Source organism: Balaenoptera physalus (genome assembly GCF_965194825.1).
Source record: "Balaenoptera physalus genome assembly, chromosome: 15".
Classification (NCBI taxonomy): domain Eukaryota; kingdom Metazoa; phylum Chordata; class Mammalia; order Artiodactyla; family Balaenopteridae; genus Balaenoptera; species Balaenoptera physalus.
In genome coordinates, this window is record NC_138894.1 from 43463446 (window position 1) to 43483996 (window position 20551).

At 43.8% G+C, this 20551-nt stretch overlaps 1 long non-coding RNA gene across 2 annotated transcripts in view; it reads left to right on the forward strand.

Annotated features, from left to right (window-relative positions):
* Window positions 1-20551, forward strand: part of LOC309643703 — a 160282-nt gene that overhangs the window by 33753 nt on the left and 105978 nt on the right. For both annotated transcript variants that reach the window (XR_014254002.1, XR_014254003.1), the window contains exon 2: window positions 12751-12928. This is a non-coding gene — a long non-coding RNA (uncharacterized lncRNA). The remainder of the gene's footprint in view (window positions 1-12750; window positions 12929-20551) is intronic.

Consider the following 20551-nt stretch of genomic DNA (forward strand, 5'->3'; position numbering starts at 1 on the left):
CTCGAACCTGTGTCCCCTGCATTGGCAGGCAGATTCTTAACCACTGCGCCACCAGGGAAGCCCTACATTCTGTTTTGTGTTTGACTTCTTTGGTTCAACTGAACACCTATGAGATTCACCCATGCTGATGAGTGTATCCATTGTTCATTCTTTTCCATCATTGTGTAGTATTCCTCTATGTGAATAGACCACTATTTCTTTATCTATTTTACTACTGATGGATGTTTGGGATGTTTCTACTTTTTGGTTATTATGAATATAGCTGTTGTAAATATTCTTATACATGTCTCTAGATGAACGTATGCATTTGTTTCTCTGAGATTTATATCTAAGCATGTTTAGTTTTTTTTTTTCCCTGTAATTTAATTCATTCAACACTTGTTTACACTAAGCCCTTCTTGTTGCAGTTTTAAAAATCATGACTTGGGATCAGGCTGGAGCATTAAAGAGGGGTTGACTTTTGATGTGACAGTTATGATTCACCTCCTCCCCCCTTGCCAAGGGCGGTGATGATTTGATCCCTATTTTATGGAAGCTTTCCTGATGATTCCTCTCCCCTCCACCTTTTCTTTCAGCAACCAATAAAACATAAAACAGCAACCACCCACCCTAACCTTGAGACACTGCATTGTGGTTGCTAATCTGGTTTCAGTGGGATACAGGTCTCCAATACTCAGGGACACCACTTTCTGTGCTTTTCTCTGTGCATGGTTTTCAGCCTTAGAGTCTTAGACAACAGAGGACCCCCATAGAAGCATGTGGTATCCTCCAAGGGGCTAGAGCCTAACTCTGTAACCTTGGGAGGACTGCCAGAGTGAGACCCCACTTTCTGAGGAGCCTTTCTCTTTACAGTGCAAGAGCAATGGAAAGATTCAGTCATATATGAAAGGAAAGCCCAGGTAATGAATAAAACTTAGAAATACACAAAAAGAGGAACACATCTGCCTTTCCTTATAGTTTGGAGTTGAAGAGGGAGGAATTAAAGGTCACTCCTAGATCTCTGACTAATACAAACAGGGTGAATGGTGATGCCATTTACTGAGAAGAGGAGGGCCAGGGAGGAGCATATCTGGGGAGAGAAATAAAAAACTCTTGATCTATTAAATTTGGGATGCCCATTAGACATCTGAGTGGAGATGTGGAATAGGCAGATGGCTATAACAAGTCTGAAGATTGGGGGAAATGTAAGAGCTGGAGGTATAAACTTGACAGTCATATGCATATTAGTGGATTTGAAAGCCAGGGTGTGAATGAGCTCACTTAGGGAGAAAGGGCAGAGAAAGGAGTTGCGAGCCTTGGAAGACACCACATTTGGATATCTGGCAAAAGAGGAAGGGTCAAGAAAAGAGACTGAGAAGGAGTAGCCAGCAGGGTAGGAGGAAAACCGGGAGTCTGTGGTGTCAATCAAAAGAGAAGAAGGTTTAAAGAATGAGGAAATGGTCAACTGTGCTGAATGCTGCTGAACAGTTGAGTGGGATGAAGATAGGAGAGTGTTCCAGGGATTTGCCTGAGTGGAGGTCGCATTGCCCTTGGCAAGAGCACTAGAGCAGTGGTTGCTGAGACTAAAATGAAGTGGATTTGGAGTGAATGGGAAGTGAGTAAGTGGAGATAAGATGTGTAAATATTGGCTCTTAAAAATTTGGTTTTGCAAACAACCCAATCAAAAAATGGGCAGAAGATTTAAATAGACATTTCTCCAAAGAAGACATACAGATGGCCAAGAAGCACATGAAAAGCTGCTCAACATCACTAATTATTAGAGAAATGCAAATCAAAACTACGATGAGGTATCACCTCACACCAATTAGAATGGCCATCATCAGAAAATCTACAAACAACAAATGCTGGGGAGGGTGTGGAGAAAAGGGAACCCTCTTGCACTGTTGGTGGGAATGTAAATTATTCAGCCGCTATGGAGAACAGTATGGAGGTTCCTTAAAAAAATAAAAATAGAATTACCATATGACCCAGCAATCCCACTGCTGGGCATATACCCAGAGAAAACCATAATTCAAAAAGACACATGCACTCCAATGTTCATTGCAGCACTGTTTACAATAGCCAGGTCATGGAAGCAACCTAAATGCCCATTGACAAATGAGTGGATAAAGAAGATGTGGTACATATATACAATGGAATATTACTCAGCCGTAAGAAGGAACGAAATTGGGTCATTTATAGAGATGTGGATGGATCTAAGAGACTGTCATACAGAGTGAAGTCAGAAAGAGAAAAACAAATATGGTATATTAACGCATATATGTGGAACCTAGAAAAATGGTACAGATGAACCGGTTTGCAGGGCAGAAATTGAGACACAGATGTAGAGAACAAACATATGGACACCAAGGGGGGAAAGTGGCTGGAGTGGGTAGTGGTGGTGGTAGTGTGGTGAATTGGGAGATTGAGATTGACCTATATACACTAATATGTATAAAATGGATAACTAATAAGAACCTGCTGTATAAAAAAATAAATAAAACAAAATTTTTTTTAAAAAGATTTAAAATTTTGGTTTAGGAGAGGAGTAAAGGATGAGGCAATAGCCAGAGAGGTTGGACAGCAGAGAGTGAGGAAGAGATTGGTGTTGCAGGAGAGGGAGGAGAGACCTGAAGGAGTGAAGATCTTCTTGGGGAGGACAGGATGAGATCATGAGTGCCCCTGGAAAGACTGGGCTTTGGCAGGAGGAGAGATACTTCCTCCTCACATATTGGGTTGGAAGGAGTTGCTGGTGGATTTAGGGTCTGATGCCTTCCATTGTCTCAATGAAGCAGGAGTCAGGACATCAGCTGTTAGGAGGAAGAGAAGGGAGTTGTTGAGAAGAGAGAAGGGAGGAAAAGAGCCAGTTTAGAGAGGCTGTATTGGTCTAGGTCTTGCAAGAAGTAGATGCCAAGACAGGAGTAAACATGCAAGGATTTTATTTATTTTATTTTATTTATTTATTTGCTTTTTTAAAAAACATCATTATTGGAATATAATTGCTTCACAATGGTGTGTTAGTTTCTGCTGTATAACAAAGTGAATCAGCTATACATATACATATATCCCCGTATCTCCTCCCTCTTGCGTCTCCCTCCCACCCTCCCTATCCCATCCCTCTAGGTGGACACAAAGCACCGAGCTGATCTCCGTGTGCATTGTGGCTGCTTCCCACTAGCTATCTATTTTACATTTTGTAGTGTATGTATGTCCATGCCACTCTCTCACTTCGTCCCAGCTTACCCTTCCCCCTCCTTGTGTCCTCAAGTCCATTCTCTACGTCTGCGTCTTTATTCCTGTCCTGCCCCTAGGTTCTTCAGAACCATTTTTTTTTTTTTTTAGATTCCATTTATATATGTTAACATACGGTATTTGTTTTTCTCTTTGTGACTTACTTAACTCGGTATGACAGACTGTAGGTCCATCCATCTCACTACAAATAACTCAATTTCGTTTCTTTTATGACTGAGTAATATTCCATTGTATATATGTGCCACATCTTCTTTATCCATTCCTCTGTCAATGGGCACTTAGGTTGCTTCCATGTCCTGGCTATTGTAAATAGAGCTGCCATAAACGTTGTGGTACATGACTCTTTTTGAATTATGGTTTTCTCAGGGTATATGCCCAGTATTGGGATTGCTTGGTCGTATGGTAGTTCTATTTTTAGGTTTTTAAGGAACCTCCATACTGTTCTCCATAGTGGCTGTATCAATTTACATTCCCACCAACAGTGCAAGAGGGTTCCCTTTTCTCCACACCCTCTCCAGCATTTATTGTTTGTAGATTTTTTGATGATGGCCATTCTGACCGGTGTGAGCTGATACCTCATTGTAGTTTTGATTTGCATTTCTCTGATGATTAGTGATGTTGAGCATCCTTTCATATGTTTGTTGGCAATCTGTATATCTTCTTTGGAGAAATGTCTGTTTAGGTCTTCTGCCCATTTTTGGATTGGATTGTTTGGTTTTTTTGACATTGAGCTGCATGAGCTGCTTGTAAATTTTGGAGATTAATCCTTTGTCAGTTGCTTCATTTACAAATATTTTCTCCCATTCTGAGGGTTGTCTTTTCGTCTTGTTTATGGCTTCCTTTGCTGTGCAAAAGCTTTTAAGTTTCATTATGTCCCATTTGTTTATTTTTGTTTTTAGTTCCATTACTGTAGGAGGTGGGTCAAAAAGGATCTTGCTGTGATTTATTTCATATAGAGTGTTCTGCCTATGTTTTCCTCTAAGAGTTTGATAGTGTCTGGCCTTACATTTAGGTCTTTAATCCATTTTGAGTTTATTTTTGTGTCTGGTGTTAGGGAGTGTTCTAATTTCATTCTTTTACATGTAGCTGTCCAGTTTTCCCAGCACCACTTATTGAAGAGGCTATCTTTTCTCCATTGTATATTCTTGCCTCCATTATCAAAGATAAGGTGACCATATGTGTGTGGGTTTACCTCTGGGCTTTCTATCCTGTTCCATTGATCTATATTTCTGTTTTTGTGCCAGTACCATACTGTCTTGATTACTGTAGCTTTGTAGTATAGTCTGAAGTCAGGGAGCCTGATTCCTCCAGCTCCATTTTTCTTTCTCAAGATTGCTTTGGCTGTTCGGGGTCTTTTGTGTTTCCATACAAATTGTGAAATTTTTTGTTCTAGTTCTGTGAAAAATGCCATTGGTAGTTTGATAGGGATTGCATTGAATCTGTAGATTGCTTTAGGTAGTATAGTCATTTTCACAATGTTGATTCTTCCAATCCAGGAACATGGTATATCTCTCTATCTGTTTGTATCATCTTTAATTTCTTGATCAGTGTCTTATAGTTTTCTGCATATGGGTCTTTTGTCTCCTTAGGTAGGTTTATTCCTAGAAGGATTTTATTAGTAGAACCATGTGTGAGAAAAAATGGGGAGGGAGCCAGAAGAAGATAGGAGAGCTGTCAGACAGTGATGCAGGTCTGACTCCAAGTGAAGAGAGAGGAAAGGAAGGGCGGGTAGAAATGTACTAGACTGCCATGAAATCTAGAGAAGTTTCAATAGGCCAATGGGAAGCCAAAATTGGCCATCAGAGGAGTTCCCTGTTTCCTTATTGTCCCTGCTGAGCTCAGCCTTTGGGAAGCAGCACCTGGGAAGGTGGTCTTAGCATCAACACAGTGATGGATTTCAGAGCACAGCTGCTGGGGCCTTAGGCTAATTATGCTCCCTGTGAGGCATTCTCATGACTGCAACAATGGGGAAGATGATCTTACTAGAACAGATGTAGTCATGCTGCCAGGCAGTGTTGGGCACGCATTTGAAGTTTGTGATTATGAATTTAAAGTGAAAGCCAGGGCTCCCCTGGTGGCACAGTGGTTAAGAATCCACTGCCAATGCAGGGGACATGGGTTCGAGCCCTGGTCCGGGAAGATCCCACATGCCACAGAGCAACTAAGTCTGTGCGCCACAACTACTGAGCCTGCGCTCTACAGCCCGAAAACCACAACTACCCACATGCTTCTACTTCTAGAAGCCCATGCATCTAGAGCCTGTGCTCCACAGCAAGAGAAGCCACTGCAATGAGAAGCCCACACACCTCAACGAAGAGTAGCCCGTTTGCCGCAACTAGAGAAAGCCCATGCGCAGCAATGAAGACTCATCACAGCCAAAAATAAATAAATAAATAAACAAACAAACAATTAATTAATTAATTTAGAAAAATAAAGTGAAAGCCATCTTTCCTTGGAAACTCAAATTTAAACGCTTCATGAATGCATGACTGAACTCTATGACTCTAGTGGACAGTTGGCTACTTCTAATGTGAACAAAGTTTAGGCCAACCTCAGTGTGGCTAGCATTCCATGGGTGAAGGTTTGAGATCTTGACTTCTCGTTGGTTTGTGTTCTGGACTGGTCCCAGCATATTTGTCTCAACAAAGTTCCTTCCTTCAGTTGTACTGCCCCAGCCCACCTTCAGACAGAGATGGGATTGTCATTGTTCAGGAGAGTCATGGTCAGCTATTTAATCCTCATAACAGGTGCCAATAGATATCTTCTGACAAATTGATTTTTATAAATATTTTCCCAATAGCAAAAGTAATATACGTAGAAAATTTGGAAACTGCAGTGTCTGTCATCTGCCCATATTCCTCAATCCGTCCTGGAGGTCCCCTACAGTTGATGGACAGTTCCCTTATCTGTCAGTGACTTCCTTTCTTCAGCATCTCTGTCCCCTTTGTGAGGACTTTATCTTCTTGAGGCCACAGGGGCCTGTTTGGCCTCCACACAGGGCAGGTCGAAAGTACCAGGGAGTTAACACCCCAGGGGCAATCCTCAACAATGGGGGTGAGAGTGGGTGGATAAACACCCCAGCTGTCTGACCCTTAGTGCCAGACAACACTGAGGTATGTTCCACACGGCCTCTCAGAGAGTCCCTGGGGATTTCATTCCAGTTGCTCACACTGGCAATCCACTCACCAATGCACTGCTTTTTGGCTTTCTTCCCTTCTCTGTTTCACTTTCCCACTCCCCTTCTAGTGCTTCCTGGGATTATCTCCAAACATACTACCTGCACCCAAATCCTTGTCTTAGGAGTAAGGAGAACCCAAACTATGCAAGAGCAAAGTGGTAGGAGTCTACTACCTAGAGAGAGACAGTTAACATTTATACTTTCCTTCTACTCTTCTCTCTCTCTCTCTCTCTCTCTCTATATATATATATACACATTTTTCCACTTAGAAGTAACCAGTTAATATTTTATATCTTTCCTTTTCTTTTCCCAGTGCTTCATGCTATACATCATATTTTGTTGCTGAATTCTTATTTAACTGTAGTATTACGGACATTTGTCAGATTGTGAAAATTATGATATAGAAAATAATCGTTAATGACTTTCTAGTGTTTCTTTGGATATGTGTTAGATTGAGTTTTAAGATTACTGATTTGCTTTTAATCAGTAATAGAAAATTATTCTAGCTGGGTTCTTTTCAAATAATATAACTTCTAACTATGTATGACTCAACTTTTAACAAATATTTACAGAGGATTGCTTGAAAGATATGCAGTCCACTCTTTAGATAATGTAGATCTTATTCTTGGATCCACATCAGGTAAGTCTAATACCATGGGTAAATGAGTTTGGCTTTCCTCCTTTATCACCTGATAGAATTGCTGTCCTAAATTGAGCTTTGGAATATCTGTCACCCTCAGTGACCCTACGGAAATTGCCATAGAAAGTTAGCGTTGCTTGGATTGCTGGAAAGCTGTTGAGGGCACTGGGAGACTGCCCTTTATGAGGACTTGGAGGGGAAAGATCACTCAAGTCTCAGAACAAGGAAGAGTAGAGTATTCCTGAGGAACTGGTTTTTGATCTTTTGTACAATGTCAATTTTGTAACTTTCACATTTTCATTTTTGCTGTGTTTCATAGGAAGCTCACAGCCTAATTTAGAGCCTACTTTTGAAAATTTTATAAGATCAGTGTAAATAACTGAGTACTGACTTTCCTTCTACATGAATCTCCTTTCTTCTACATCTCCCCCATTTTCTCCTTATACCTTATTTCTTTATCAAATTTAAAAAGATTTTTCACAGTGGGTAGATTTTGTAAGTCACCTAAAAAAATATTTTAATGATATGTGGTATATCCCCACCATTCGTATCATATTTAATGATATGCATATTTAATGATAGGCGGTATGTCCCCACCATTCCTTCCTCTTGTGTGGCGTCCCAGGGACGATACTTCTGGGGTATTTTTGGAGGGGGGGAGCAGCGAGGACTGTCCTAAACCGTCATCTCAGCCAGTTCAGACGGAGCTCAACAGTTTCACGTGCCCCTCCTCCCTGGGGTGGGCTCCTCCCCCTGCGGCGTGGCCCCTCCCCCTGCAGCGTGGCCCCTCCCACTGTGGTGTGACCCCCTCCAAAGCACTCAGCCAGCTGTTGATGTATAACTTCAACCCCTTCTGCCCTGGCGTGGAGATCTGCTGGTGGGAAGACGCTGAACCGGCCGCAGGTGCAGGCATCATTTCTGCTCCGCCCGCTAGTACTCTACATGCTAGGCGCCGGCAGTCTGTCACGCGGACTCTTCCGCAGGCCGCCTGCATCTCCAGCCTCCCTCTGTGCCGTGCCCCACGCCGGTGGCGGGGGGCAGGAGGAGGCCCCCTTGGGAGGGTTGTCCTCTGCCCACCCCTCTCTCCCCTCCTCTTCCAAATTCAGTTCCCTAGAGCCTTGCTTATTGATTCTCAAGAGCATCATTTGGAAGAAAGGGAAAAAAACCCCAGCTGAATATTAACTGTGTTTTTCTCTTTATATTTCTGCTAAGAGAATCGTAATTCTCCTGGGCAATGTGCAGGCCTCTGACTGACGAGGAGAGAGTGAATAGAGGAAGAAAAGCATAGTAACTGATTTATCTATATTTATAGGGGTGAAATACATGCATATATATGTATTTCAAGTGTGTATACATTTAGAATAGTTTATTTTATAGATATCTGTATGTGTGTATGTGTGTGTGTAGTATATATGTATGTATGTATGTGTGTGAGTGTATCTCTCAGATCTGATCATGTCATGCTTTAAAAGCCTTCCACAGTTCCCTCTTGTAATAGGACAAAGTCTAAACTCTCCTTGGCACCTCCTCCATACACACCCTCCACCTCGTCAGGCTGCATCCCCACCCCCACACGGGAAATACTCTTTGGCCTGCTGTGAACCTAGCCCTTTTCCCTGTCTCAGCCTTTGCAGAAGCTATTCACTCTGACTACCCAGCTCCCGGCTCCCTCCCCGTCAGGTGCCTCCCTTGGAAAGTTCTATTCATTCATCTCGAATGAGCTCACTGTCCCTCCTGAGATGTCAGTGCCTAGCGCAGTGCAACCAACACTGGATGAACTCTCAGATCTCCCCCACCCCCAGGGAGACATGAGTGCCCTCCTGTCTGCCCCAGACACTCAGCCCACTAGTCCCTCCTGAGAGCATTTCTTAGGTGCCTGCGTCTCCCATTACAACCCTCAGGACAGGGCCCATGCTCCTCCTCCAAAAGAGCATTCTCAGCGTCCTGCACAGGGCCTGGCACATGGTTGCCACCCAGTGCATGCTCCTTGAATGAATGAATGTGTACTTATAGATCACTATCCATGTGACAGAGAAGCTGGAAACTGAAAGCAAAATGTTGAAGGCCTTATCCAAGAAGCAATAATCAGGAACAGTGGTAAAGGCTCCCACACAGATGACTAGTTCACTGTGGAAAACTGAATTTGGTTTGCAAAGACGTAGACACCACCACAGCTCTCGAGGAAGGCAGTGGCTGTTTCTTTTTGGGTCGTCCCCCCCCCATCGTCATGGGCCACCTGTGGGTATAATGGATTCATAGTTCCTGTAGCAACCAGAAAAGCAGCACCAGGGAAGGAGGTCAGGGGCCCCTCCCCCGGTCTGGGGGAGACCCTCTAACTGCCAGCTGCCCCCCAGACGTGAGCAGAGGGCTCTGCTGCTGCTGCTGGGTCCAGGGCCCACCCCTCTAAGCTTCAGATGGCTCGCGTCCATACGCGTGTTGGGGGAAATTCAAAGCTGCACTTCCAATTTCCCACTCCCATTAGCCGTTACACTCTTGGCAGGTTTTTCGGCCTTCTTGATTGCTAGATCTGGGCTTCAGGCCTGGTAAGCCCTGGATGCACCTATAAGACTGCAACAGGGTCAAGGATATTTTCATATTCTGGGACTGAGCAGCCTTCTAATTATTCTCTTTATTATCATTTTTCCGATTTCCTATTCCTTCTTTCCTTGTATTAAATTTCTAACGTCTATCAGTACATAAGATCCATGACAGCACAGTACTGTGAACAGCAGCTGGTACATGGTAGATACCTTTTTGGATAGAAAATGAATGAATGATTGAATGGCTGTGTATTGGAACAAAATGAATGAAGGCTGTAGGTACTCCTTTGGTTGTTTTTTCAACTGGACTATCTCCCTGTAATCTGTGCTGGCTTAAGTCTGGCTCTGTCTGAGGGCTAGATGAGCTGGTCTAATTCTTCTGGCCTCAGGATTCTAGGACAGTGAGGCAGGGGAAGAAGGAAATGAGGGGCCTGAGAGAAGAGGTGGCTGGAAGGCCTTTCGGGAGCCTCACTGCCCAGTGAGATTTCCTCTGGCAGCTTACCCCCATTGGCCAGGAGCCTGCGCCTGCCCGCTCCACAGAAGGAGCTTGGCTGTGGTTACACCGCCAGGCTCCAAAGTCAAGAGCAGTGAAGGGAGGAGGGGCTTGCTCTGTGGGGCCAGGGGTTGGGAGGGGGGTTGAAGGGCAAGGAGTCCGGGCTCCATGTGGCATCCGGTTTTAAACAACTCTACTTAGAAATAGAAGAAATCTCTCCGGGAAATGGGAGGGCTCTGGCATGCTGCCCAGGCCTGAGGAACAGCAAGCTCCTGCCAACTTGTGACAGAAGTGGGGGATTTGTGGGAAGGGCAGAGGGAAGAGGGCATTGAAGGGAGTGGACACAACCCAGCAACATTTTTCCTGGTTAAAAACCCTGTTCGGAGGTAAACATGTTTCTGAAAATGAAGAGGGTTTTTATTCTTCCAGGCCAGCCTACTTCCTAGGCTGGGAATAATGCAATTATTCCCAGGTGTGTGTGTTTGTTTTCGAAGAAGGAATATTATAAACTATTCATGGTCCCTGCCTGAGAATGCTTTGGAACAATGGAGTGCAAAAATCAGCCCCACCTCTTCGTGTTTCTGAGGCATGAACACGCCTTCTAGATTTTCTCTTCCAGGACAAGGCTGGGAAACTCTCCTGGGAAGCTCCTTTCCAGCCCATTAGAGCCAGAGCCAATCATGGCCTCTTCAGGGCTTTTTTAGGCTGGGGAGGGTAAGGGATACAGATGTGCAGACAATCTGCCTTGGCTGACTGCTCTGGCAAGGTGAACTCGGGGAAGGAAAGCTCTGAGGGGGAGCAAGGGGCCTTGATGAAGAGGGGGAAAGGAGTTACACATTTATAATTGCAGAGAGGTCTAAAATCAGCATGGTTCCAACGAGACCCTAAGTGGATAAACAGACTCTCAGTCTGCAATAATTCATTCTCCTGTGCAGAACCCCAACCCACAGCTGTCCCTGGTGGGTTGGGGCATTTCATAATCTCTTTGACTTCAGAGCCTCACGGTGGCCTCCAGAGCCAAGGGAGCCCCCTCTTTTCAGGAAGTAGACTGTTAATCTGGTTCACCTGGGAAGCCCACCTGGAAAACCTGTGTGAGGGCAGGGGAAGGCAGAGGGGAGGAGTGGATGCTTTTTAAGCCCACCCCCTTCACGAGGCTTTCTGAGAAGGTGGATCGTCTATGCTGCTATAGGAACTCTCAAGTGTTGCTGGTGGGAAGGTGACTTGGTACAACCACTTGGGAGAACTTGTCGCATTATACAGGGAAGATGAAAATGCAAAACCAACCCAGAAATTCCATTTCTAGTTATTTGTCCTAGAGCAGCAGTTCTCAAACCTTTCGGTCTCAGGACCCCTTTTCACTCTGAAATATTGTTGAGGACCCCAAATAACTTTTGCTTGGGTGAGTTATATCGACCAATATTTACCATATTAGAAATTAAACCTAAGAATTCAAAAACTTATTAATTCGTTTAAAAGTAACAATAAAAACTCATTACACACTAACAACGTTTATGGAAAATAACTATATTTTCTAAAACAAAACAACTTAGTGGGAAGAGTGACATTGTTTTATAGTCTTGCAAATCTGACTTAATAGAAGACAGCTGGAATTCTCATATCTGCTTCTGCATCTGTGTGTTGTGATATCTCATGTAGGTGGTGGAAAACTCCACCATTTACTTATGAGAGATTGAGAGTAAAAAAGCCAAAAAAAACCTTTGTATTATTATGAAAATAGTTTTGACTTAACAGACTTCCCCTGCCCACCCCCCCACCCCCCCGCTGAGATCATCTCAGGGGCTCCCAGAGGTTCTCTGCTATTCCAGAGAACATTTCTTACTTCTCTCCCAGTAGATATATACAAGCATGTTCAGAGTGGTATTATTTATAACAGCAAAAAGAAACTCAACTTAAATGTTTATAAATAGTAGAATTGATAAATAAATACTATGAAATATTCATAGTATTGCTGAGTCTCACAGACAATACTTTACAAAAAACAATAAAATATGATTTCATATTTATAGATATTAAAAACATAAAATATATTGTTTAGTGATAAAAATATATGGCAAAACCTTAAAGGAAAGCAAGGATAGTGGTTATCTCTGGGGAAGAGGGAAAGGAATACCACTGCCAAAGGATATACATGAAGTTTCAGAGATATTTCTGTTTCAGTTATGATGAGCTAGTTATGCTTCAGTAACAAACAGCCCCTGAAATCTCAATGGCTTAGATACAACAGAGGTTCATTATGGGTCAGCTAATAGGGACTTCATCAATTGGTGTGTCTCTAGTAAGTGTGGTGGGGGGAGGGAACATGACAAGGCATGCACTGGCTCTTAAAGGCCATCTAGGAGAGACACTTGTTGCTTCTGCTTACACCCTATTGGCCAGAGCAAGTCACATGGCCATGTATAACTTCAAGGGAGTGGGGAAGTGCCATCTGATCATGTGCCCAGAAGGAGGGAAACTGAGACATTCGGGTCATTTGGTATTGTTCTACTTCCTTAGGACCATTTGGCTTTAAGTGGAGTGGTAGGTTCATAGGTATTTGCTTAATTGTTATATACATATAAATTTATAGATAAATTTATGCTTATTATTATATACTATATATGTATATATGTCTTATTTAAATATATATGTATCTTTATTTCTTTTTTAGGTATAAAATATTGGAAAGAAAGAAACAAACAAAAAGAGAGAAAAAAAAGAATAGGCCTTTAACTGTGGTGTACAAATTCATATATTTGGATAAAGAAAAATGGAGGCCAAGAGAGGAGAGTGTGAGAGCTAAATTGAAAAACATTTGGAATTCCTGGAGCAGCGGTCTTTAAACTGGGGTAAGCATATTCCCAGGTCCATGAAGACATTCTAAAAGGTTCCAATACAGATTCTATTAAAGAATCAATTTCTAGATGCTCACTTCCAGATGTCCTCTTTACTAAAACTGGTCTCCCTGAGAATACTCCTGTGTTTGAGCTATTCTCCTTTCCCCTTTCCTCTTTTCAAAGTGTCCTTTTCCCATGTTTTTTCAGAAGAAAGATGTGGTCCATCCTGTCATTTTGTCATTGGTAAAAATCTCCAGACTCCAACCAAAGAGACAATTCAAAGTACTGGTTCTAGCTGAGAAAGTAAATTACTCTAAAGATAGGATTACAAATCCGTTTGCAAATCAGATATTATCCCATCATTTTAACAAAGGTGGAGGAGAAACTAATGAACATTTAATAATATCACATGATAAATGATTAATAATAATATTGTCATTATGCATGAACTCAGAAAGAGTTCAGAGAATCAAATAATACCACTACAATAAAATCCCTCCATTCTGAACAAGTTTTCTTGGCACTTATATTTTTAAAAGTGAAAAATTAAAGCTAGAATTGAGGCTGAACCCACTCTCATTCTAGAGAGAGTAATATTCATCCATGGATATATGGATAAAACAGCACCAATGCTTTCTCATTAAGACAAGCATTTCCTAATAAAATTCTTTGGGATAATAGTATTTTATCAAAATATTTAATAATCGTGTGATATATTTATGTTATTTTGATGAATTGTGTGTTACTACTAATTGTAATGATAACTCATTCTGGAAGAAAATCTTCATGCTGTAGACCAGCGCTGTCCAATAGAACTTTCTGTGATGATGGAAATGTTTTCTATTTGCTCCATCCAATACAATTTCCATCCGCCACGTGTGGCTATTGAATGCCTGAAATGTGGCTAGTGTGAATGAGGAACCGAATTTCAATTTTTATTTAATTAAAAAAATTTTAATAGTCACATGTGGCCAGTAGCTACAGTATTGGACAACACAGCTTTAGAGCTTTATGGCCACAGAAAAGGAAAAAAATTAAATTTGAATCTCTATACATTTTTAAGAGAACTATGACAAGGTGATTAATAAAATATTTAAATCATAAATTTATGTTATATTAGGGTAAAGTTCTATGGGGAAGAGAAATGGAAATACAAATTCAAGGAGATAAAGAAGTAATGTAAAATTTCTGACTGTTAAAGGAGTGAGCATTCATGATATTTTTAAAAGGATGATGGAGGGTATCAATTATTTTAATGTTTAAATTCTATTTGGATACATTTAAATCAGTGACAATAGAAATTTTTAAATGTTTAAACTATTAAAATATTTCAAATTTACAATGGACTTTAATCTTTTGCAGTTATTTAAACTTAAGATGAAAAATTTTAGATACCAACATAAAAATGTTTGAGGGGAGTGCATAGTGTCTCACGATTCTTTTGAGGGATATGAAAGCAAAATGCTTGAAGGCCCCTGAACTAGATGGTGTCCATTGTTCCTTTCAACTCTTTGGATTTTGTGGATGTAGTCTAAGAGGTCACTCTAGGGAGTGGGCACTGTAAATAATATAGGAAAACAGCCCCAAAGGTAAAGCTTCCCTTACAAACAGGAGTCCTAACAAAAAAACAAAATCCAAACAAACAAGCCAAAATACAAACTCCCCTTGTCTCTCTCTTACGCACACACATGTGCACACACACACACACACACACACACACACACACACACACACTCCCCCCAACAGACCCCACTTCCACACTGGGAATTCTGGTGCAGGCGGCTCATGAACCACACTTTTGAGAAACATGGTCTTGATTAGCAACGTGGGGTGGTCTGGCCAGTGAAAAATCTCCGGAGGTGGGGCAGCCTCAAAGAGGATCATTAAAGATCAAAAATTCCTTTTGAAGTTGTTTGAATTGCTGCAGCCTAAACCCCCTTGGCCTGAATAGAACCTCAACAGACACACACAAAGGCCTCCCATGGGTGGTTGGTTTGGTTTTGGTGGAAATTGAAGCAAGGGCCTGAGTTCCACATCTGGGTGCAGACCCAGGACAGTGCACGCAGGTCGCAAAGTGACTTGAACTGAAAGAATCCAGCAGAAGCAGAGACTAGGAAGCAGGGGTGATCCCAAGAACATAAGTCTACTCTCCCCCTCCCACCCAAGGCAATAGCCTTCTCATGGAAGTGGGCCTTAGGTTGGGGTTCACATGCTTTGCGTTTTGTGAGGCACGATGAGCCCAGCTTGGTTATCCTCATTCTCCCATGGCATCCCTGCAGTGTTGCACAACTCCAGGTGTCAGGAATGGTTCAGCCCATTCCCAGTGGCAGCAGGAGGGCAGGAGGCACAGAGGAGACTGAGCAGGCAGGGCCCTGAATGACCTCAAGTCACCGCAACCACCACCCACCCCTGGTGCTGAAGGGAATGGGAAAATATTCCCGTGACCCAGTGAGTGCTTCCCATGCAGGTGAGCGCTGACAGCAGGAGAGAGGGTGCTGGGTCATCCTGGCAAGTGAGTGGTGAGGAGAGTGTGGTCATGTTGTGGGACCTGGGATTCCAGATTGGCAGCTCTGACTCAGCCTCCAGTTGGCAAAAGTCAATTGGCCTCCCTTTCCCAAGGGCTTCCACTCTCAGCTGGGCCCTGCCCAGGTCAGGCAGGCGGGAGGCCTGGTGCTCAGCACTGGCCCTGGGACCAGCTCCCAGGAAGCAGCAAGGGACCCAGGCGGCCTTGGCACCATTTCAAAGGCTGGCTTCAGACGCTTATCAGTGGGCTTTTGTATAAGGCCCAGGCTGAGGTTGCATAAGAATGTGCAAAATGCCAGGGAAGTCAGAACAGCTTTTTAAAAATAAGGCTCAGACCATAGGCAGGGTGCTTCCACACCACTTGGGCCTTAGTAAAGGAAAATGCAAACATTAGCCCAGAGGTGGAGAAAGAAACAGACACTACCCTGTAGGAAGATGGGGGGATGACTCAAAGAGACAGGGGATGCAGAGAAAGGCAGGGTCTGCACTTTTTTCTTTGACTGTTGTGCCATTTGTCATCTCTGAATGCCTCAGAGCCTGGTGTCACGTCACATGGTGAATGCCTAGGATAAGCTGAAAAGAGCTAAGAGTCAACAGCAGTGCTGATGGCCACTATGGAGAATTCTGGAGATTTTAAACTATGGTGACAAGGACAGGGAGGCATGCATGCATTTAACAAACATTGAATCCTTGAAAAAAAATCTAGAAAACACAATCATTCTCAACCTTTATTTTAATGCAACTCACATGACCTTTACCTGCATGAGTCACCCCATAGACACTGCCAGATTTTGACACAACTGTCAAATTTGTGTGCAATTCCTGGCTCTCTAGCCCACATTCCATCTCTTCCTCTCCAGCTTAGGAGCTCAGGAAGAATGCATGTAAGAGTATTGTCATTATAGGGTAAACTTGAATTGCTGTAATTCATTAAAACAGTAAATTCTTTGCAAAACTGAGAATGAAACGAAGTTGCATCTCTTTCATCAGTTCTATTACTTTGGCTCCAGCTTCATCCCCTCTATTGTAAGGATGACCTTCTCTCTTTCCCCAGGTCATTTGTCCTGTGATAAGCCCAAGAAGTCCAGGTTCCCAGGATGATTACCTGGAACCCAATGGTCACTCCTGGTCTCTTGGGCCACTGGTGCCACCTCAGATGCATGCCTTCAGGCTGGGGGCTCCTCAGTCACTGCCAAACCCAGGGCCCTTGGGTGGGCACCAAAGCCAGCAGGGCCAGAGCCTGGACAACAGCTTGCATGGTTGCTGCCGTTGCTGCCAGTTTGTAATTCCATGACCTCGTTTGAGCCCCAAAGCCTGTCCTGGTTGCTCACACTTCCTCTAACCCTGAGGCTGGGACTTCTCTTGTTGCTGATCCTGGAGTTTGTGGCACAGCCAGCAGCCCTGGTACAGGTCCCACTGGCAATTGTCCTTTGAGCCCAAGACAGGACAATCCCTGGCCCCTTGAACGCTGTGCTCAGCTAAAGCTACTGCCCAACTGGAGTCACAGGGAGCCACCTCCCCTGGGCAGGCTGGGCCAGGACAGCATGTGGGGACAGGTTCCCATGTCTGCCTCTGGCTGACTGAGGACCACAGTTCCATTCTCCTCTGCATTCCTACAGCCCAAGCCCACAGCCAGTTCCTATCACTGAATGAGTTATGTGTCTTTCAGGGAGACAAACTCCTCTGGGTTTCCGTAGCAACAAAGTCCTTGGAATCCATCTCGTAACCAAGGGGTTGTGATTCAGTCTTTGAGAACTGCTGAACTTGGAGATGGGCCCTCAGCACAAAGATCTGCTCATCCCCAAACCAAGCCAAGCTCTGAAGGCATCCTCCGTCTTGTTCTCAGAGGACCGTGTCTTGTTCTCAGAGGACCGTGTTGCAGTGGTATCATGCTGTGACATCAGCCATGAGTATCGGCCACAGGTCGTGTTAGTCAGGGTTCCACTAGCTTCTGTAACAGTTAAACCCCGATTTCAGTGGTTTAACACATTAGAAGTCTACTTATCACTCATATAAGGGTCCAGTGCCAGATTCCCAGTCAGCAAGTGGCTTTTTGTCATGTGGCTATTTCCATCATGTGGCTCTTTCCATCCTAGGACCTGAAAGTCCTCTGCATCTAACTGGTGGATGTAGAGAAATCACATCCTCTTCTTTTTTTTTTTTTTTTTTTTTTTTTTATAAGACATAAATCTTTTTTTTTTAAAAGACTTTTTTTTTAAAAGGAATTCCTTTATTTTTATTATTTATTTATTTATTTTTGGCTGTGTTGGGTCTTCGTTTCTGTGCAAGGGCTTTCTCTAGTTGTGGCAAGCGGGGGCCACTCTTCATCGCGGTGCGCGGGCCTCTCACTATCGCGGCCTCTTGTTGCGGAGCACAAGCTCCAGATGCGCAGGCTCAGTAGTTGTGGCTCACGGGCCCAGTTGCTCCTTGGCATGTGGGATCTTCCCAGACCAGGGCTCGAACCCGTGTCCCCTGCATTAGCAGGCAGATTCTCAACCACTGCGCCACCAGGGAAGCCCTCTTCTTTTTTTTTATTGTGATAAAATATACATTAAATTTACCATTTTAACCATTTTTCAATGTACAGTTCAGTGGCATTAAGCACATTCACATTGTTCTACAACCATCATCACCATCCATCTCCAGAACTTTTTCATCTTCCCAAACTGAAACTCTATACCCATTAAACACTAACTCCCCATTCTCTGCTCTCCTCCAGCCCTGGGCAACTATCATTCTACTTTCCGTCTCTATGAATTTGGCTACTCATGTAAGTGGACACATAGAATATTTGTACCTTTGTGACTGGATTATTTTATTTAGCATAATGTCTTCAAGTTTCACCCATGTTGTAGCACCTGTTAGAATTTCCTTCCTTTTTAAGGCTGTATAATATTCCATGATATGTGTAAACCACATTTTGTTTATCCATTCATCTATTAATGGACACTTGGGTTGTTTTTACCTTTTGGCTCTTCACACCCTCTTCTTAGCCATCTTAACCTGCAAGTGACACCTTTCATTTGATCACATTCCTTAGGAGAACCTATTACATGGTCCCACCTACATACAAGGGAGGGCAGGAAATGTAGTCCCTGGCTCGGTAGCCACTTCCCAGAAGTAATTAAGCCTGTGGAAGGTGAGGCACAATTTGTTGGTGGACAACTAGCCGTCCTTCCCATCCCCTCACCTTTGTACTTCCTATAACAACTATTTAGCATGGCTCAGGAAAAATGTCTTTTTTTCCAGTTTCAGTTCCTAACAGGACGAAGGTTCTGAAGTCTAAATGCGCTTTCAGTAAATAACTGTAGTAACATTTGTGTAGTCTTTTGCATTTTTCCATGTCCTTTTCATATGGTGTAGTGGTTCTGATTCTGTCTCTATTTCTTTCTCACCGGCTGATGTTTATAGAGCCCGCAGTGCTACAGTAAATCCAATAAGTAGTAATTATTAATCTTCACAGAAACACGAGGTATGATTATCTCCCCATCTGTACAGATGAAGATACTGAGGCTCAGAGAGATTACGTAACGTGTTCAAAGTCAGCCAGATCATAAATGGCAACTCCATCTCTCTGTACCTCCTGCTTAGGGAGCCATCCTCATGGATTTGAGAAATAACCTTGATTTCCTTCAAAGGACACTTTGAGCCCCCAAACCAAACTCTGCCCCCAGAATACCCTCCTTGCACTAGAACTGATGGATTCTCTCCTCCAGGACCCAAGCTGAGCCCCTCTGAAGAATGTGGTAAGAGAGGGAGGAGAGATCCTGTCACGCAGGAGCCTGTCCTGTGTTCCTGGTCCCGAGGAGCTTCCCAGGACCCTTGGAGCACAAAAAATATCTTCCGATGCTGCTGCTCTCACCACTTTCCAACAACATTCCTGGAGCGCCTCCTGTGTTCCAGGCCCCAGGGATGTTCGTAGGAATACAAAATGATCCCTCTCCTCCAAAGAGTGCATTGCCCAACCACCATGAGACAGACACGGGAACGAATGCTCTCATATCATATGACAGGCAATATAGACAGACAAAGTGCTGCTGCGGGAATTTGGATGAGGGAGGAATTAATTTTGCTTTGTTGTGGCAAGCTACAGCAAGAAGGTGACATCAGTGGTGGCTGTGGACAGCTGGGAGAGGATTGGGGAGAGCTATTTTAGATACGAGGGACAGTAAAGTCTCGATGGTGTCAAAGAGCATGGTGTGTTTGAGGATAAAGAGTAGGTACTCTGAGGGTAAAGCACGAGTTGAGACAGGGTGGGGGGAAGAGACTTGGGGAGATTGGGTGGGTAAAGGGCCATGATTCTGCAGATGAGGCAAGGAGATTATTAACTGGGGGCTAATACCACCAGAGCCATCTTATACAATGCTTCCTCTGGCTGAGATGAACAATGGGAAATGGAACTGGTCACCCATTTCATTCCAACCGCACTCATTCTCAGAGGGCAGGCTCAACCCAGCCATCCTGGGGTCATCCCAGACACCACGTACCAGGGTCATTCCGAGCAAAGGCTAGCAAAGAGACCACCTGAGGACATCGGTAGTCCCATAATGACCCTTCTCCCTTAGTCTATAGGTGAAGGACTCGTGATAGACTTTCTCTCCCTAGTTGGCTTACAGGGCCAGACTAAGCTGAATCCTAAGTTGGTTATCTCGAAGCCAGGGTCTCTAACTGATACCTGCAAAGACAGGATTTAAGCCTGGGGGGTGCCAGGACCACTGTGGCTTCTTTCCTGCCCCATGGACTGAGTGTGAAGAAGGAAGCAGAAGGAGACAGGAAAAAAGGTGGGGGAGGTGACAGGAGAATAGTGTCAGAACCCAGTTCACCATCCACGGCAGGCACTCACCAGCACCCCAGCACATGAGGCCTGGCTTTCCCACCCCCCTTATGTCAGAATGGGACTCCCAGACACGTTTTTCTAAGTAATTTACAACTAGAGGTGGAAAGCAAAGGGATTCTGGGTTGACAGTGAACCTGTGGTGAGAAATCAAAATCTGAAGGCAGCACCTGCCCCGCCTAAGAAGCGGAAGCCCTTCTTGCATGGAGGCTGTGGGCCAGAGGTGCTTTACTGAGAACCCACTTGTGCCAACCCTGAGGGTACAGTGATGAAGGGGA